General features: G+C 40.2%; 1 protein-coding gene across 1 annotated transcript in view; it reads right to left on the bottom strand.

Moving 5' to 3' along the window:
- The window catches only part of ANXA7 (annexin A7), a 1,208,209-nt gene extending 1,187,908 nt beyond the window's left edge, over positions 1 to 20,301 (bottom strand). Inside the window, exon 1 of the mRNA XM_044056080.1 lies at positions 20,075 to 20,301. The gene's annotated coding sequence lies outside the window, so the exon portion shown is untranslated. The remainder of the gene's footprint in view (positions 1 to 20,074) is intronic.
- Positions 20,302 to 20,662: the final 361 nt, after the last annotated feature.

Below are 20,662 nucleotides of genomic sequence, written 5' to 3'. Positions count from 1 at the left end.
AGAACCTTGACGAGTGGATGGGTAACAAAGTTCACACCAGGGATCATACCAACAGCTCTACTAGATAGGGGCCAAGGGTACTAGCTGCTAGATCAAGGGTCTAGGGAACTAACCAAAGGGGCGGTGAATACTGCACAACGAGGCTGAGCTAATATATGCCTTCAGGCAGATAGCCCAGTACCTACCTATGAATCTAGGAGATGAAAAGCAAGTAGGTAAATTGAGAATAAATTAAAACTATGCGAGAACATAAATAGCTGTACCTACCTATATTGACATTTAAACTGCTGTAAAATATAAATATTTGACATTTGTTAACCGGGTTAGTCCAACTGAGCCAATAGCCCACTTTCAGTGGAGACCCGAGGGAAAAAGCTCCAGTGCTAAAAAAATGAAATTACATTCATAAAAAAAAAAAAAAAAAAAAAAAACATAGCCTAGTACCAGCCTATGAACCTATTGGCCCTAGGATCTATACAAGCCTAGCCATAACAATTCCCTGGCTATTTCTTCCCACACTATTTACTTCCCTGGACTGACTGACGTGATCCCTGGGGTGAATTTCCTTTCTCCCATCCAATCGTCAAGGTTCCTTTTGAAGAGGGCCAAAGAGGCGGTCTGCTTGACATGTATGGGCAGTCTATTTCAGAGTCTGGGGAGTCTCTGGGTCAGGAACTTATCCCTCCCAGCATGTTTTGGATTATTGCGATTACCAGGTTTAGATCCCTAGAGCGTGTGGCTCTGAGGGATTGGGATCTCTTCAAGTGTAGCATGTCCAACAGCTCTGGGTTTGACATGGCCTTGTATGTTAAGCAGAGATCGCCTCCGAGTAGACGATATGTGACAGAGTATAGCTGGAGTTTAAGGTAGTCAGCATAGGACATCTGCTTTAGGCCTGTGACTTTTAGTGAGGTATTTCTGCGGCCTTTCCAGTTGTTGCAGATGTCCTGAGAGGTACATACCAAAATGGGGCATTGTATTCTATAATGAGTCTAATGAAGGATAAGTACAGTGGGACAATGACCTCCTTTTTTCTGGATGAAAAGCCCTTAGTGATGAGGTGTGCCACATGGAAGGATTTCCTGACTGTTGTGGTGATGTGGTTATCGAAAGTGATACCACTGTCCACTTGTGTCCCCAAGTCTCATCACACTTTTGGTATTTAGTGTACTGCCACCTATGTGGTAATTCACGGGTACATGTTTTTTCCCCAAAGTCCTTTTTACTTGCACAGCATAATAGTAAGTAACAACAATAGTAATTGGTAAGCAAGATTAAGAATAAGGGTGAAGTGCAGAGCTGTAGTAACTACAGAGGGATAAAACTCAAGTTACAGCATGAAGTTATAGGAAAGAGTAGTGAAAGATAGGCTAAGAAGGGAGGTGATTGGTGATCAGCAGTATGGTTTCATGCTAGGAAAGAGCACTACAGATGTGACTTTTGCTCCGAGAGTGTTGGAGAAGTACAGAGACAGTCAGAAGGAGTTGCAGTGTCTTTGTGGACTTGGGAGACAGAATATGACAGGGTACCTAGAGAAACGTTGTTTTGTTTGTATGAGGAAGTCAGGAGTGGCAGAAGAGTGGTACAGAATATGTACAAGGGTAACAACGGTTAGGTCTGCGGTGGGAGTGACTGATGCATTTAAGGGGGAGGTGGGATTACATCAAGGATCAGCTCAGAGACCTTTCTTATTTGCAATAGTGATGGACAGGTTGACAGACGAGATCAGACAAGAGTCCCCATGGTCTATGATGTTTGCAGATGACACTGATCTGTAGTGAGATTAGGAAACAGGTTGAGGAGACCCTGGAGAGGTGGAGATATGCTCTGGAGAGGACCGGAATGAAGGTCAGCAGGACCAAGACAGAATGTGTGTGTGAATGAGAGGGAGGCTAGAGGAATGGTGGGGATGCAAGGAGTAGAGTTGGTGAAGGTGGAAGAGTTTAAATACTTGGGAACAGTCCAGAGTAATGGGGAGTGTGGAAGAGAGGTGAAGAAGAGAGTGTCAGAAGTGACTTGTGACAGACAAGTACCAGTAAAAGTGAAAGGGAAGGTCTACAAGAGGGTAGGGAGACCAGCTATGTTATATGGGTTTGAGACAGTGGCATTGACAAAAAGGCGGCCGGCACAGCTGGGTGTGACAAAGTTAAAGATGTTAAGATTTTCACTGGGTGTGTCGAGGGTGGACAAGATTATGAATAAGTATATTACAAGGTCAGCACAGGTTGGACAGTTTGGAGACAAAGCCAGAGAGGCAAGATTGCACTGGTTTGGACATGTGCTGAGGAGGGATGCGGGGTATATTGGGAAAAGGATGCCAAGGATGGAGCTACCAGGTAAGAGGAAGACCAGAGATAGGGTTTATGGATGTGGTGAGAGAAGACATGCAGGTGGTTAGTGTGACACAGCAAGATGCAGAGGACAGGAAGAAATGGAAACAGATGATCCGCTGTGGCGACCCATAAAGGGCACACAAAAAAAAAAAAAAATATATATATATATGGTGTCTAGGTCCACAGATGTAATCATTTCAGTGTACTCACCTTTTATTAGGTGATTGAGTATAATACCCCCCTTCAGTAATACACCTGTCCAAACAAACAACTTTAAGAGCACAATGCTTTCTCACCAAGGAAAGCAAGGACTGAAATCATAAAAACTACACTGGCAGCCGAGTCTTGTCCCTCTTCTCAATATCATACACTGCAGAGGAAGGATCTCGGCTTCATCTACAGAGCCTCAACAGATCCCACCCTCTCTGTTGTATTGCATATCCCAAGTCCAGCTGTGGACTAAACACCTGCGCTAGAGACCTTAATCTCTTCTGCAACAGAAACTTAGTGCGTTAGAGGGGCAAGATGGGCACCATTTTTCTACGACATGAAGCAAAAATACTCCTCACTCTAAATGTAATTTGGATGAATGGGAAAGCACAAATTCACTCCAGGTTTACCATTCTTGTTCCTTCCGGGCAGGAATAAACATTTAAAAAAGGTCTTACTTGGCTCTGGTTATCCACATTTAAAATTACAAGGACTAAAAAACTTCATGGGAATGTATGGCTAGGCTTCTGAAGATCCTCAGTGATCAACAGCTTAGTTGGTAAAGTTGTTTTCTAATATTTTGGTCAGAGGACAAGTGTTGACAATTAGAAATCATTAGGTGTTAATGGACTTCTGACTTTAGGAAGAGAAAGGAGGCAGAGATTGAAATTATGAGGTAGAGAAACTACAGGTTTGCAAATATATTCTATGACATACTTTAATTCTGAACAGTATGACACTGGTAATTACATAGAGTGTTTTTTAGATATTCAACAGTTTGAGAGAAAATGTTTGAGCAGAATTGTGGTTACTATTAAATACCCTCATCCATCAAATATATATCAAAGCTCCCAAACATTCTAGCCTAGGCATTCTCAGAGACTTAAAGCCATTGGTATGTCAGAACTCCCGTCCAGCTTCAGTCTTACCCAATCCAAGAGGCACACCTTACTAGATCTTGTAATAACTAATAATCCTACAGTGATATCTAACCTCACTATACATATACCCTCATTTAGTTACTGTCCTATAACTTTCCAAGCACATTATCCAGTGTTAAAATACAACAAATCTAAAACATATCACCTTCAGACTCAAAACCATTCAGAATATCACTAATCTAAAAAAATAAAAAATAAACCTACCGCACTTGCAAAACAAATTCCCTTAGCACAAAGGCTACTTCAACCTCATAAAATGTGACTGGGTATCTAATGAACACCCTCCTCAAAATTATGTGTTGAAGCTTGGCACAACTGTATAAAAAAATCCCCTCCCACAGATACTCAAGCCTAACATGCCTCACTATCCAACCTAGCTAAACAATCCATCCAGAGACACAAAACAAAATCTTACTTTTAACCACATCTGCAAGATTTTGGAAAGAAATCAACCTGTGTACTGGTTGAAAAAACATAACTCCACTCCCCTGAGTCCCTCAACCACCACCACATTGAAACTCACATGCACAATCTTCCTCAACGAGTTAATCAGCCTACCACACAGATGCCATTTACCTGCCACCCCCTACACCCCTTTACATTCCACCTCAAAAAGATAAGAATCAAAGAGACTGAAATACAATTGGAGTAAATACAAATATATAATCCCCCAGGCTCCGATAACCTAGCACCCTGGTTCACTCAACTTCGTAAGGACTTTATCTCTCACCCTCTCACGTACATGTACAACCTCTGCTTAACTAATAAGATTATGCTTCAGATATGGAGAACAGCAATAGTCAGTCAGTATTGAGAGAGGATGGTATTGCTTGGGTAGTTTTGGAATAAGCTTGACTGACTATTGCTGTTCTCCATATCGGAACCATCTTTGACTTCACAAAAGCCCTTTTATCTAATTGGCCATAACTTACTATATGACAAATAACTGAAGTAGGCATTACTGACAATGCAAAACCTTGGTTTGCAGACTTCCTCACCATAAGATCCTTCAAGGTGAAAGTATGCACCACCACTTCTGAAACCGCTCCTCTTTTAAAAGGAGTCCCCATGGTTACACGTTAGCCCCTCTGTTTTCATATTTAAAACAGCAAACTCCAATATGATCATCTTCAGATGCTTCTAATTCTTTATGTAGATGGCATGGTCATCTACAAGTCAAACAAATCCCACTATTCCCACTATTACACAAACTCAACAAGATGACCTCCAAATTCTCAACCAGTGGTTAATAGGCCAGAAACTTGCACTCAATCCCTGAAAAACAAAAGCAATGCTGGTTGGTTTCAAATAGAAGTAGCCAATGCACCCACTTTTTTTTTCTTAGTGTAGTAAAGATTCAACCTTGGTACTTGGCTAGACCAGTCTCTTAAGCTTGCAACTCTACATTCAAAACAAGTAAAAAAGTTCAACGTACTATTGTTCAGGGCAAACAAGCCATCACTTCTGTCCTAGTCAGCCAAAACTGCCATAGGAAAACAATACTCTAACCTCAACGCAAATGTGGACTACCCATTATAACTGCTGCCTCAGAGAAATGCCACCACCTTACAAACCATATCCAGTAAAATCTGCAGATTTATTAGCAACTCCCCCAACAATGAAGACTGCTGCTTAACTCTTGTCAAAGCTAAATGGTTCCCAGTACATTGGAGAGCCGGCTTCTACAAGGATCACCAATTCACAAAACCCTCTCACCTTAGACATCCTCCCCCTCACTCAAACTAAACCCCCAATATACATTCTAAGGAGTATCTCATTTCAACCCACCTTACCACCTCCAAAAAGCAAGCTTTACTGTACTGACCTACATTCTCCACTCTAGCACCTAAAACTATGGGACTCCATTCCTCTCTCAATCCAAGACGTCCACAAGGAACACCTCTCCCCCAACAGCACAAGGAAGACCTCTTCACCTAAGCAAAGTGCAGCTGTACTCACTTGGGTCACATTACATAAACCTTGCAGCTTTCTCAACACCCCTTTATCTCTTTCATCCTTCCTTACATTATCTTGTCATCCCCTTGCTTATGGCTTCTCATTCATCCTACTTCCCTCATCTCTGCATCTCCCTCGCATTTCTCATTTCTGCTCCTCTTCCCTCAGAATGTCTCAACTTTTCTAGGTCTTCTCTCCATGGAATCCTTTCTTGCAACTATTTTCACTTGCCTTTTCTAATGTCTTCATACTTCTCTATATAAAATGATATGCCGCTATCCCTGTAGCTATAAGTGACTGAGATGGCTTATGCTACATCTTATCCATAAAGCTCTGCTAAGCATAATTCCATTTTCCATCCATGTTCTCACATCGTAAACTTCTTGAACTAAAATGCTGTAGAATATTCTTATACATGTAAATATATAAATAATGATTTCTTGGCATATCCTTGCATCAGCAAATATGTTTTGCTCATTATTTATGTGATCCTATTCACCTAGGATGTGCCTGCAAATGGTCCAAGGAGAGCAGTGTACTGACACGATAAACAAATACAAATAAACTATTCAAACATCTACTCAAAGGGTTTAAGCATTCTTGGTATTAATATACCATTGCATGGCACTGAAACAAACAGAAAAATACAGTAGACAGTTACAGTAATTTCTAGGATTGTCTGCAGCAATTGGGGCATCTTTACATAAAATTACTTTAGGATAATGCTTGTGGATAAGCACACAAGTAAAAAAGTAGCAGTAAAATTAACAGTATTTCAGATGCAACTAAAATGAACTAGCCTAAAATGCACTGCAGGATCTGTTTACAGATGCCCAATTCTTGCAAACTTTCACTCAATACTCACTGAAAATAAAAGTATAAAAATTAGAATGGCATTACAAGAGTTACCAAAATTCATAGTATCCACATGAAAAGGATGTCACACACACAAAAAAAAAAAAACTTAAAAACTAATCACCAATACCGATAAGGACTACAGCTTCTCTGTACAAAACCACAGGACTTGAAAATTAAAAATGTATAAATGCACATTATAACAAAAGCCAATTGTGCCTACATCAACCAGGAACCAATAATAAAATAATATTGATATTGCTTTCTGCACAAAAACTTTTCCTCATTGTGCAATTACCATGGTACAGAGCGCATTAAAAAAAGAAATGTAGCAGGGAATGATAAAGGAAAATGCCACCTTAGAACTCGAACCTTTTTTCCCCCACTGTACTTTTGTTTTCTGAGCTATTTTAATGCCTTAAATATCACTCCAAGTGCTTCTTTTATAACTTTACTGCATTTCACTCAAAATGGCAGAGGATAGGGCTAGTCTTGGTAATGTGACCTAGTTTTCTTACTTCCATTCCTCCTTCCCAGAATACATTAAGTCCTCTTTAGAGTGTCATGCTAGACATAAGGAAGTGGTGTTCTCATGCCATTAAGACAGAATGTCAGGATTGTGAAGCTCAGTCATCTAACACACCTTCTGTAACAGAGCTACTTTAAGTTTCCTTGACTGACCCTCATTTATGTGCGTCAGAGCTGGTTCTATGCTATAAATAGCAGATATAGATGCTTCCAGCAAAAGAAAAAGTAGATGACTAGCAGGCTTTTCTAAAGGGATCGTTTTGTAGTTCTAAGAGAACCGATAGACCATCCCTCACACTCTCATGCTGAGGTGTGAACTCACTCTCACTGCAGTAAATTATCCCTGCTGTATCATAACTAGTAGAACTACAACCTAATTTTGCCTGCTACTTCCCAATGCCTTCAGTGGGAAATTTTCTTCTCTCTCATGAAAGATGCAGAACTAAAATGTGCTTTACTAGTTCCCAGATTACTTCTGTTTTTTCTACTTCATATTTATTTATACTACAGTAACCAGAGAGTGAACTGGTCCCAGGACCAGTTTCAGCCATGACTCAAACTACATTGGCAAAGATTACAAGTAATACATTTGCTTAGCAATACAAAGAAAAAAGATGCTGACAAAGACACTGCACATAGACAAAGAGTGCATGTGCTACAACATATTCAGTGTGTGACAACGATCAAGTAAAACATGCAACATTTGCAAAGCTCAACTCTGCTACGTTAACTTTATTACAAATAGTAAACTGTATACCCATGTGTATGTATGCATACATTATACATTTATACACAGTACATGCACTGTGTACAAAAGCCTGAGTGCGTGTAAGATTATATGCTTTTGTGTACATAAGAATGTATGTAGCATGTAGAATACCATATGTGGGACAGTACTGCGTTTAAATGCAAATCGGTGGTATATTTCCATAAATTTAACTGGACCGTAAAATGTGTTATATTTGTATTTTGTTATTACTACTCCTGTTCTACATGACATTGTAATGATTGTATATGTATACCTTTGGAGCTTTTCACCCCGGGCCTCCACTGAAAATGGACATTTATCCAGTCGGACTATCCCGGTCAACAAATGAAAAATAAATAAAGTAAATCTGACTGCCTGTGTGTGTACATTAACATAAAAGTACTTCAGATTTTTTTTTTTAATGATTGTAATGCTAGAGCACATATTAAACATACATTAAAATACATTCAGCTGTACGTTACGGTTGCCATTAATGGGCACATTTCCTTTGTGGACTCCAACGTTAGAGCTGACAAAGTCTGTGGGAACCTCATCATGGACCTGTGTGCACCAGAAATGCACCCCCCTCTGGGAGGATGTCACAAAAAAGGAAAAAAATAAAAATTATGACCATTATCAGTGTGCCTGCACCTAGTTGACAGGATCTCCACTTGTTTCTCTTTCTGCAGTTCTGTCCTGTGTATGGGGGGGGGGGGGGGGGGGGGCTTGAAAATGGTAAATGTGTTGATATTTTACAAGAAAACATTTTCTGACTTTTCTCTAAATGCCACAGAAATCTTTGTTACATCTTAACAAACTATTATAAACATCCAGCATTTAGTTTAGCATTTCAATAGGGTTACTGCTTATGTAACTTTGTCAGAAGAGATGACAACTGCCTTTAAATCCCTGACTGATCTAATTGCCTTGATTCTGCAAAAAAAAAAAAAAAAAAAAAAAAAAAAAAAAAAAAGTGTTACATTCTCCTCCCGGTAATAAAAACAGTGGAAAACAGTTCCGCAACTTTTTTTTTTTTTTTATATCAGCTGCTGTGTTCCTGACATCAGCAGGATTAACTGTCCATCTAAGATGGACAGCAGTACCTGAGGGGGTAAACTACATACTTAACTGCGTCTACGACAAGTCATGCAGGCAGAGACAAATTCCTCCTCTGACTTATTGGCCATTTTGGGTCAATTCCAAACTCCATCTTCCTCTCTTAAAACCTGGTTGCCTCGTGGTTTTGGCGTCTTTTCAGGCTTGTTGGCTGTTGGTGAAGGACCCACCAAGAGGAGAAAACGCTGAGAGAAGAAAGGAGCCACTTTTGAGATTAAGTACTTTTTTATTTGCTAAGTTTTTCTGCATAGCCGCCTATTTTGAGCATTTTCTGGCTTGTTAAACTTGATTTCTGCATTAGTAACTGTATTTAGAGCACAACCTAGAGCTGTTTACTGAATTTCCTGTTTGCACTTATTTTTAAAATAGTTTTTTTCTCAAAACTTGCATTTTATCTGTCTTTGACCTAGCACTCTTGTGTGGGGTCTTTTACTGCACTGTTATAACTTGTTGATACTTGTGAACCTCTGCTATCTCTGAAAAAAACAAAAAATCTTGTTTTCCCCCACTTTTCTGAGATTTAAAAAAGTTCAGTTACAGGCGTGCTGTTCTTGAACTGTTTGCAAGTTTCTTGGAGGCCATTTTTTGCTTGGGCTAAAGGGAAGTCTCTCTGTTGATCAGTGGCAGTGAAAAACATTGAGCATCCTGCCTGCCCCTGTGGGAGTGGTTGCTGACTTGAAACTGTAGTTTTATTGGCCATTTTGGGTCAATTCCAAACTCCATCTTCCTCTCTTAAAACCCTCTTTTGCGCGGTTTTGCACGTTTTTGTGCATAGCGCAACAGTGGGCAGTGCCACCTAATTGGGCTTAAACTATTCCTGGCTCCACAAAGTCTGCTCTTCACTTTTTCCCTTAGAACTGCTCTCTCAATTTAAACACCATATTCTCATTCTAAGGCCCTTCACTGGTCCAATTCAGTAATCCTACAAGTTAGCACTATTAAACCATAAGGACTACTTACTCTTATACTCTCTACGATTACCCTGTCCTCTATTGGTCCATCTTAAATTCAGTTTCCCTATATTACTCTAGCATGTCCAAAGGTCAGTCAATGGTTTCCTCTCCAGTCCAGCTGGTGAATCTGGGAATTTTGAGGCAATGTTACAACTGTCTCATGTACACGGACAACCCTCTCCTCCAAACAGGTTCAAATATATGTGAGAGATGCAACTATTTAGCCAAACTGGAGGCTGAGCTCTCTCATCTCAAAACTGGTGTAGCCAGTCAGGAGGAGAAGGTAACCTCACACAACACAATTCCAGTATCATAGTCCCACCACATCAGCGAACCAAACACAAATACACAAAAACATACTTGGAGGCTCTAAATAAAAATCTACCTAAGCAACAGAGACTTCCAAAGCAGACATCCAAGCAAACGCTACCTCAAAACAAAACACGCACAACACATAGCCCACAAAGTCAGTGTGCCAAGCAGCCACAGCCCTTAAGGCTGAATAATACACCCGATACTCTTGTAATAGGTGACTATTGTCAGACACACTGATGCTCACCAGGCTGAATAAAGAGATTAGCGGTGAGCTGCCTGTCAGGTGCTAGGATCCGCCACATAACGCAAGCACTCTGGTCACTCCAAAGTAAATACAAATATGACTCCGTCATTGTACATGCTGGTGTGAATGACCTGAGACGTACCTCCCTGGACTACATGAAGAGAGACATAGAGGAGCTCTTTGATCATGTAGCCCAGGCTGGTATGACCCTGACCTTGAGCAGCATCTTACGCTCACCTAGAATGCTGCCACAGTACAAAGACAAAATGATAGATTTTAACAATTGGCTAAAATTTGGTGTCATTCAAAGGGGATCCAGTGTCTGTCAGCCTGGGATGACATGCTCGACAAGCCACGTTGCATCACTAGGGACGGCTTGCACCTGTCACCACTGGGCTTTCGGATATTGGCAAAGGCTCTTGCCACCCCCATAGTGCCTTTTTTAGGCAAGGCTCAAAAGTCAAACCCACCCCCATAGACAGCACAAGAAACTACGGGTAATGCTGCTTAACGCCAAAAGTCTTAACCTCAAGATGCACACACTCAAAGCTCTCCTCAGTATGGAGAACATAGATATCTGTGCAGTGACAGAAACCTGGTTCAAGGCTCCAGAGAGCACCCCAGCACTACCAGGCTATACCTCATATCATGCTTTTCGGCCCAAAAACCCGGACCGAACCACAAAAGGAGGGGGAGTTTCCATATTTATCAAGGACATCCACACCTCCAGGTTAGTGGCATTGCATGAAGTATCGGAGACCATCCATGTGCAACTAACAGTGGGCAAGACTGCTTTTCAGTTTATAGCATCCTACAGACCACCCTCTCAAAGTCAGGAATCCCACTCGGATTTCCTGAAAACATTGGAGAACATTAAGATCTCTCAGAACACCATTATATTGGGCGACTTCAACTACCCAAACATTGACTGGGAGCACTACTCAAGCCCCAGCACCTTAGCCCAAAGGTTCCTGGAAATTATAAACTCAAATGCTATGGAACAACTAGTCACCACTCCCACAAGAGGGGACAACATACTAGACCTGATCATTACCAACATGGGGACTCTATGCTCCACACCAGAAATATCAACCCATAAATTAATTTCACTGATGTCAACATCCCGACCCCACCCCCAGCCCAGAAAACCACAGTGAAAAACTTCTCAAAAGCGAACTTATCACTTCTCAAAACCAAAGTGGAATCCTTCAAGGCCCCAGGGCCAGTGGAAACTACGGCCCAAACTGCAGAATCCTATATAAACGCATTCTACGGACATCTCCAGGAATGCATGGATCATGCTATCCCAAACAAAACCAAGACCCAATCATCCAAAGGCAGGCATCCAGTCTGGTGGACCCCTGCCATAAATAAACTGTACAACAGAAGGAGGAAGCTACTACATGATAGAGCAAAATCCCTAATAGGGAAGGCATCTCTGATCAGTACTAGCAAAAAATTATGATCTCTCATAAAATCCTCCAAGGTCAGCTTCGAGAGAAAAATTGCACAGGACACCAAAGACAATCATAAGGCTTTTTTCAGTTATGTTAGGAACCTGGGATGCAACTCCCAGACTTGTTCTGAGTTGATTCTAAACGACAAAAAATACACTGAACCCACAGACATCGCCAATATCCTGGCAGACAGGTTCAGTGCAAACTCCCCCCCCCCCAAAAGAGCAAGTATCTATCCCGGCAGAGGGCTGCCTCCCAAACATCTCTGATGCTCAGGTGAAGGCTGCCCTCTCCAAAGCAAAAAACACTGCTTCCATGGGACCACATGGCATCCCAGGTTGCGTCCTACATGAATTCCAAGAGGAACTAATCCCTTAAATAAAACAGCTATACAATCTCAGCCTCACTACAGGATGTGCGCCCACAGAATGGCATACAGCAACAGTGGTCCCACTCCACAAAGGGGGAGCCTCTACGGACCCTGGAAACTATCGCCCCATAAGCCTGACCAGCTTAGTCTGCAAGGCTATGGAGAGGATCATCATGGAGCTCATAAACAAAGACATTGGGGACCTACAGACACTAGATCCTACCCAGTTCAGCTTTGTCAAGGGCAGATCCTGCCTTTTGAACCTGGTTGACTTCTTCGAAACAGTCACCAAAGCCATAGATGAAGGGAAGGTAGTCCACACAGCCTATCTGGACCTTGCAAAGGCATTTGACACAATACCCCACTCGGGCATCATAGATAAGCTATCCAGCTTAAATATAAACCCCTATGTCACAAGATGGGTCGCAAACTGGCTCAAAGACAGAACCCACAGAGTGAGAGTTGCTGGAGCCATGTCAGACTCGAAACCGGTCACAAGTGGCATCCCACAGGGTTCTGTCCTGGGACCACTCTTGTTCGGTATATACTTCCGAGGTATAGGCAAACGTGGGAGGACTATGGCTCACCAAGTTCGCAGACTACTGCAAACTGGGCGCCATAATAGACTCTCCAGCTGACACAAACATCCTTCAAAAAGGTCTCCCAGAGACAGATAACTGGTGCCAGTGCCATGGTTTAAAGCTAAATGCCAAAAAATGTATAGTCATACCCTTTGGCAAAAACAATGTGCCCACAAATTACCACATAGGTGGAAACCCATTAAGTACAGAGAAAGTTATTAGGGCCCTGTGGACCCAAGTTGATAGCAATCTCTCCTTTGAAAACCACATTGCCAAAGTGGTTAGAAAGACCTTCTACATAGCCCACCTCATCACGAAGGGTTTCACATCTAGATCAAGAGAGGTAATTGTGCCCCTTTATTCATCCCTCATCAGGCCCATCATAGAATACAATGCCCCTTTTGGGATGTACCTTACCAGACACCTGCAGCAATTAGAAAGACCCCAAAAGTATCTCACCAAGAGGATCAAGGGTCTCAAACAGATGCCATATGCTGCTCGGTTAAAAAAACCCCAGCTCTACTCAGTTGCATACCGCCTACTTCGAGGCAATCTATGCCTGACATACAAAGCTATGTCAAATCCAGAATTAAATGGACATGCTCCACCTCAGTAAATCTAAATCCCTTAGAGCCACACGCTCGAGGGACTTGAACCTCAGCACAGAAATAAATAGAACTTGCTGGAGGGACAGGTTCATAACCCAGAAGCTCCCTTTGCTCTGGAATAGAATTCCAGTTCATGTGAGGCAGAGCACCTCACTGAATCTCTTCAAGAAGAATTTCGATAGGTGGATGGGGGATCGTAGGTTTGTCCCAGGGATTACTCCCATGTCACTATTAGACAGAGGCACAGTAAACTAAACCTTAAAAAGGGCACAGTATACTCAAATCAAGGGGTGGCGTAAGCCATACAGAATCGGGCTAGGCTTATAATTGCCCCAGGGCAGATAGCCTAGTATGAACCTATGAACCTATAAGTATGTGAGAAGTTAAGCTTAAAACAAAAAGTAAGTGGGCTTTCCCCTTCCTTTATTCCAATGAAAGGAATAAAAGTTTTAAAAAGTACAAGCATGTTTTTGGTACCAAACACAATACTGGGACCATACTGTAGGGAGAAAAAGAAGCCCAAGGACTGAAACTGTAGGAGAGGACAGATTGATTCAATAAAAAAAAAAAAAAAAAAAAATTGCAATGCTAATCAGGGAGTCATCAATAATGATTAAAATAAATTTTAAGAAGCAACACAAGCATCTAGCTTTAAGTTTGCTTTTGTGCACTACTTAGTGCACCTTGTTTTTGCAGCTTCTGCTGATGGACTGGCTACAACTGCTTTGCAGAAAAAAAAAGTTTAATAACCAAAATAAAATTAGTGCAGGTATAGTGTTGCCATACAAATAAGAGAACTTTATTCACTTAAAAAATGTTCTTCTGTGATTATCTGCCTCTTTGCCCAGCTAAAGCAGGAACAAACTTGTGTTAATAATTTGGCGTTTCTCATCTCCGGGGGAAAAAAAAAAAGGATGAAATTACACTACCATGCTTCCTGTAGCAAGCATAAACTGCTCCTGAACTGCATACTACTATGACTATTAAGGCTAAAGCATCAAGACTTCAAGGAACAAAGACATATAACCACATGAGAAGTTGTGTAAAAAAGGGGAAGAGACTGTATGTCCACCCAGCTCCAAGTGCTAAAACTTTTCATCCTTAGTATAAAGTTATACCTTTTGTGCACAATACTAGGCTGACTTGCTACTGCAAACAAAATGACAGTACTGCTTTTTGCTTTGACAAGTTGCATTTTAGTAGCTCAGACTTACTATTAACCTAGTACCAGTCACCAAATCGGTAACCCCATACCTTCCTCCTACATGCAATCTTCCTCACTCAAAGATGAAAGCACTTTTATATGAAAATCCAATTCCCCCACCACAAATTTTAATGATCTTACAGCCAGACATACAGAGTCCCAGTCCCCATCTTCATCTGTTCCATTTATTACACACTAACATCCACTTAGCCACCTGCCACTGATGAATTAAATGTAATTTTACTATCTAAGCTAGGAGTATCACAGTAAATTTACCACTACTACCAGATTTTCAGAACTCCCCACCCCCACATTCTTTATAAAAGTTTCCTTTTCTGTCACCTCCTTCTAAAACACACCACACACACACCTCTTTCTGCCACTTTCTTTACTGAATGTCAGCAAAGAAGAAATCTGGAGAAAGAGAAAAGTCAACTAGAAAAGAAGTAAGGAAGAACCTGGCAGCTGCACAACAGCAGTCCAGATATCAAGTTTGGTACAGGAGAAGGGTTCTACTAATTTGGATGGGAAAAATAAAATTAAACACATTCAGAGGTGTTTAAAATATGTGACACACTGGAGGGAATACACACTATAAAACCAGCAATAAAGCTTCCAATTTATGTGAAACAGAGCCCTTCCCCGATCCTCTTCAAACACAACCTAGCTGAATGGATGGGTGACTGCAAATTCGCTTCTGGGATGGCGTCCATATCCATCCTGGATAAGGGAAGTCAGTATTAACTACTATAGACCCTTACCCTCTACGAACTTCACTCACCTAACCACCACCAACTGGGGCAACTCAGAATAAATATGGTTAGGCTTGTAAGGGCTCTAGGGTCATTAGCCTAGTAACCTATGACCCTATGACAGATAACAGAGGTAATTTGAACATTTCTGGGGGAATGTAATGGGGCAGCAGATTTTTTAAAAGTTTATACAGTGTACTTTTGAGGAAAATACTAGGGAAACAAAAAAATAGGGAAATGATAAATTATTAGCTGGGATACAAGATATGAATTCCTAGACATGGTAATGCCTTACTATGTTTAATGCTACTGGCTGCCAAAAAAGTGATTACTAGAAAATGGAAATCAAAACCTAAACCCATCTTTACTGACACACAAGATAATATAGTGTTTGATACTTAGAAAGGGAAAGAGCACAGCTCATTGAAATGAATGGAATTTGTGAGAACATTACATGAAGAATGATGTTTACGAGGGAGAGTGAGCTTTAAGGGAAGACAGCTATTGAACAATTTGCATAATGTTGGAATGACCGAAAATAGTTAAATCATAAGTATACTGTACGGCAATAGGGAAATTGATACTATGGTTTATTTTCTTTATTAATATAGGTAAACTCATGTTACCATTTAAAATGTACCAATTTAATAATGCTTAAAAATGTAAACAATTGAGCAATTTATCAAGCTCCACATTGCCTCTCATTTAGATGCAATTTATCTTAAAAAAAAAAAAAAAAAAAAAAAATTACAGCTATATCAAGGCTTACTTTTTATTCTTCCCCAGCAACTCAAAACTCCTTGCTGAAAAGCACCTCATTAACAAATGACGATTTCAAAACACGTCTTATTCTCTCCCATTAGTGTTTGGCATCTACAAAACTTCTGAAAAAGCTACAGGACAACAAGGTTCAAGAACAGACTTCTGGTGCTTGAAAGTACCAGCCAGGGCTAGAAACGATTGAGCATCATATTTCTATACCCACTCCCAGAGCTGTAGTACAACTGCAAAGCATAAACAGGTGCACAATGTTCTCATTAAGCAATATGTATTGTTCCAAACATGTTTATAAAAATGCTTTGCAAACAAAGTGCTGAGCTCCTAAACAACAAGACACGTGGAGATGTGTTCACCTTGGAGCTGAATAACCATGGACAATGTTGCACAGAAGGTTGGGTGCATGACAGTGATGGCAATTGGGCCTATTCAGAAAGTTTGGATAAAACAAGTTTACAATATTTTTTTTTATTTGCTCATAAGCAAATATATATGTATCATGTGGATGCCAATATGAAGCTCCTATCCTTAACTGCTGCCATTAACTGCAACCTGCCTGCGATAATGAAGAGAGATATTGCTTCTGTTAGAGACACACACAGTTTTTCATATGCTACATCTTTAGTTATGGAGATCACCCCAAAAAAAAAAAAAAAAAAAAAAAAAAATCAGTACATTTTATATCTCCACTAATAATTCCTGTCTCATTAAAGGAAAAATACATTTTAATAGCAAAACTCTGACAAAGTTAGTTAATAGAGTCTACTGCATACAAACAACTTCAAATACTCCACTTCTGTCACTAACTACCTAATTAAAACTAAACTTAAAACATAAACTTTAATGGGTCTACTTCTATTCGCTGACAGCCCATTTCACTGAAACCCATTTGGTCGACAGCTCATTTCATTGACAAAAGTATTCAAGGCAAAAACCTGGGATTTGCCCCCCTCCCCCACTGTTGTGCGACTGTGGAGTTGTTATATGTAGTTGGGGGGGGGGGGGGGGCACAGCCCCCCACCTAGAATGTTTGTCAATGAAATGAGCTGTCGACCAAATGGGTTTCAGTGAAATGGGCTGTCAGCGAATAGAAGTAGACCCAAACTTTAATACATTACTAAAACACAGACATTGAATCTGACTATAAAATTCAGAATGACATTTCAACACAGTATCCGAAACACATTTGCCTTCCCTCACTACCTACCTTCCAGCTAATCAGTTGCTTTACACTCCCACTGCCCCAAAATTCAGTATCCCTGATATTATCCCCACTGGCTACAGTTTCCTCAGCCACAGACAGACTAGACTGTAAAGGGGACAGAGAAATAAGTGTCTAGCATCATCTCATACATTGTTGTGTGTACAGGAGATTTTGAGACGACCAAAGTTCAGCTGCCAAAAATCACATGCATCACCACGCAACGTTAGTCAACTTCAGCCCTAGCCCTCTAATGCCAAATTTAACAGCAACGTATCATGTGATCAAGATATTCCCTGCATCACTGGGGGAGTGCCAAATTACAGACAGAAGTCACAGCCATTCCTTTCAAAATGATCGAGCTAACAAAATGCAACTCCTACCCATTCCACCACCTTAGCTCTTCCAGTAACAGAGCCACTAACCAATCTAAAGTCATTTTGGTTGCAGTTAGAGCTCCATTTACTCTACATCAAAATTAAGTGTAACAAAGAAACTTAATAGGAAGTAAACACTTCACAAAGATAACTACATAAATAAATAATGTTTTCATTAAAAATGCCTACCACCCAACATTGTGTCAAAAAACATGCATGCAGCACCAGTTTCTTACCAAGAATGTTTCCTCAAGCAATTTTAAAGCATCTTAAGGTACAAAATATGTACAGAGGAGAACAAAGAAAAGAGAAAAAAGGCAAAACATCTTCCTTTAGCTACACTTGCCAAGAATAGCGCATGTCAAAAACAAAACAAAAAAAAACTTAAAAGAAAAGGTAGGTTTAAAAAGAGTACCTTAATTTTGTACACAAGCTTAATATTAAAAAAAAAGTACCAAATAAATGTTCGTTATGTCATGAAAGATGAGGCTGTAAAAACTATATACAAAATGAAATCATGCCCACTTCTTTACATCTTTCTCTGAAATCAGTTACAGCAAGTTTGCACTTGAAATTTTAATTCTAGCTGCAAACATTTTTGTTAACTTCACCATACACAAGCCATTAGCACTTAATAGATTGGGCAACTGCTGAAACTACTATTTTAAAAAACAATACAAGGGTTCTTTTATTCCAAGAATTCAAGGGCAAAAATATACAGGGTCCAAGGATGTAGCTAGCCATATTTAGTGTACTCACATGAGAACATTTTTTACCCCAGCATTTCTTTGAAATTTGATAACTCAAGGAGCCCATTATATTTAGAATTGTCTAAAATAATGTCTACTGCAAAGCTACACGAAGCATGATTACCAATGGGAATGTACCTCTAAAAATAATGGTTTTATGTTTTGTCAGCTAGGGTTACCACCTTTTCAAATGGCCAAAGTGGGACATTTTCGGGACAAACATCAGATTTTACAGGCCGACACATATCCACGGTCAGTACAAAGGATATAACTTTACTTTTTTGGCTAAATAAAAGCTTATTCTTGCAACAGTTTAGTTGCTTATTCTGTTTATTGTAACATTTAGGTATTTTAGATACAGAAATAACTATTTTATGCAACTATTACATAAAATATGGGACATAATTATATTCTACAGTCTCAGGACATTTGCCATTTTTGGTCAGGACACAACTGCCCAAAGAGGGACTGTCCCTCGCAAAGTGGGACAGGTGACAACCCTAATGTCAACAGTTGAAATCAAGAGGGTTTTTTTTTTTTTTTTAATTATTGGTGGGTGTTGAGAGCAGAAACACGAGTTTTCATGTGCAAAATATGAATTTCTGGCTGCACCACTAAGAGGGTCAAAAGGCCACGGAGGATACTTTTGTCAGTACCATTCACTCAGAATGCTTACAACGCTATTCAAATGTGTGAAAACACAGAATGGGCTAATTCTTGCAACTCTAGTCAAAAAGTAACTTTTAAGCACAAGGAAATATGAGCTACGGCCATCTAACTGCTTAGCATCAATCGCTTCTCCAGTCTCAAGAAAGTTATACTGGGGGAAAAAAAGTGAAGACGAACACCCGGAAGTTCTGTGAGGTTTGGGGGCGTGAATTCCACGCCCGAAAAAAAAAAAAGGAGATGCTGCAGAGTTTGGCTTCCTTTTACTATCAAATCGCAGCGAAATAAATGATTATAATAAATGCAACCCTCGCAGGGAGACATTGCAGAAATGGTATTTTAAAAACTTAACTAAATTGCTATACATTTGGTGTAGGTGATACTATTAAAACTAGTGCCTTTGGACGTCAATGGCGGGGGCATATTCATTGGAGATTACACATACTGGGTGTGTCTGGATTACACAGCCAGTAAGAACACAGAAGCAAAATCTATCCTCCAGTTACAAGCACTATCAAAGACGATGGGGGTGAAAGAATAATAGTAACTACCGACAGCTACAAAAACATTTCCCCCAGAATTATGTCAATACGGCGAAACATGTAATAAAAGAAAGAACTCGTTTTGAAGAGTGCGCGCTACTAATGCATGACTCAGACAGCCAGGGTCAACCGGAACAACAAATGCCCACACCCAGCGAAAAAAGGCGAGCTGTAACCTCACGACTATACTAACGACAATAATAATTATCAGACCATCATTTTTAAAAGTAGTGATACCACCACTGTGTATTAATTTAAATTCTCTGGGTGCGCAAGTTTAGCATTAACGATGACAGTGGGCGTGATAAACAGACTCCCAGTTCCACCCGTAAAATGGCTAAAATACAGCTAGGATTTTTTTTCTGAGTTCACACCTAATTTCCAAATTGTAAGGGAAATGTAGAGACCTTACACTGAACAAACACGACTGTCTGAAGTCTTGTGCACTGAAATCTCAAAAGTAATCGCAGTAGGTGTTTTAGCATACACTACCCAACATATTGCTATTTTAATTTCTAATGCCCCCAAATGCTTTTACGCCCTTTGTGGCCACTTAATATATACATAAATACGTAAAAAAAATATCCTCACCTTGACACTATCGCAACAATAAACGGCTCCTCAGGGAAAAACTGCAAGAGATTATACTCTCAAAATGGTGCGTCTACAATCCTATGTACAACTACCAACTTTTTTTTTTTTTTCAAAACAGGAATCAAATTACTGAAAATCACTACAGGCAATAACAAACCCAGCCTTCTACTCTCTAAAACCCGCCTTTTCAAGTTGTCGTCATTGCTGTCAAACATAAGTGGTAGTGGAAATATAAAGGGACAATCCCAGTGTTTAACATTTGGGTAGAACTACAGCTCACCAAAGTAACGCCCACTTTATCTACATCACTCACATTCCCACCCAGTGTCATTCATCTTTTAAATATCCTATATCTCTTCAATCCCATTCGTGTTTTAGCTCCTAGTGTAAACTACCTTTTGCTTTTAGGTTCCTGCCACGTTTGAATCGGACGTACATTTCCAACTGTAAACATTATAAGAGCAATAGTTAAAATCTGTCCCTAGTTCTAGTTCGTTGTCCCCCATTATTTAAGGCGTTGTCTAATGGCATGTTGTTTGAGTGCCAGGCTTCATATTCTTCACACCATCCATGCTAACACGAAGT

The sequence above is a fragment of the Protopterus annectens genome, chromosome 14.part0, assembly GCF_019279795.1.
Source record: "Protopterus annectens isolate FY-2018-M chromosome 14.part0, PAN1.0, whole genome shotgun sequence".
In the NCBI taxonomy this organism is placed as follows: domain Eukaryota; kingdom Metazoa; phylum Chordata; order Ceratodontiformes; family Protopteridae; genus Protopterus; species Protopterus annectens.
This window is presented reverse-complemented; position numbering and strand designations above follow the sequence as displayed.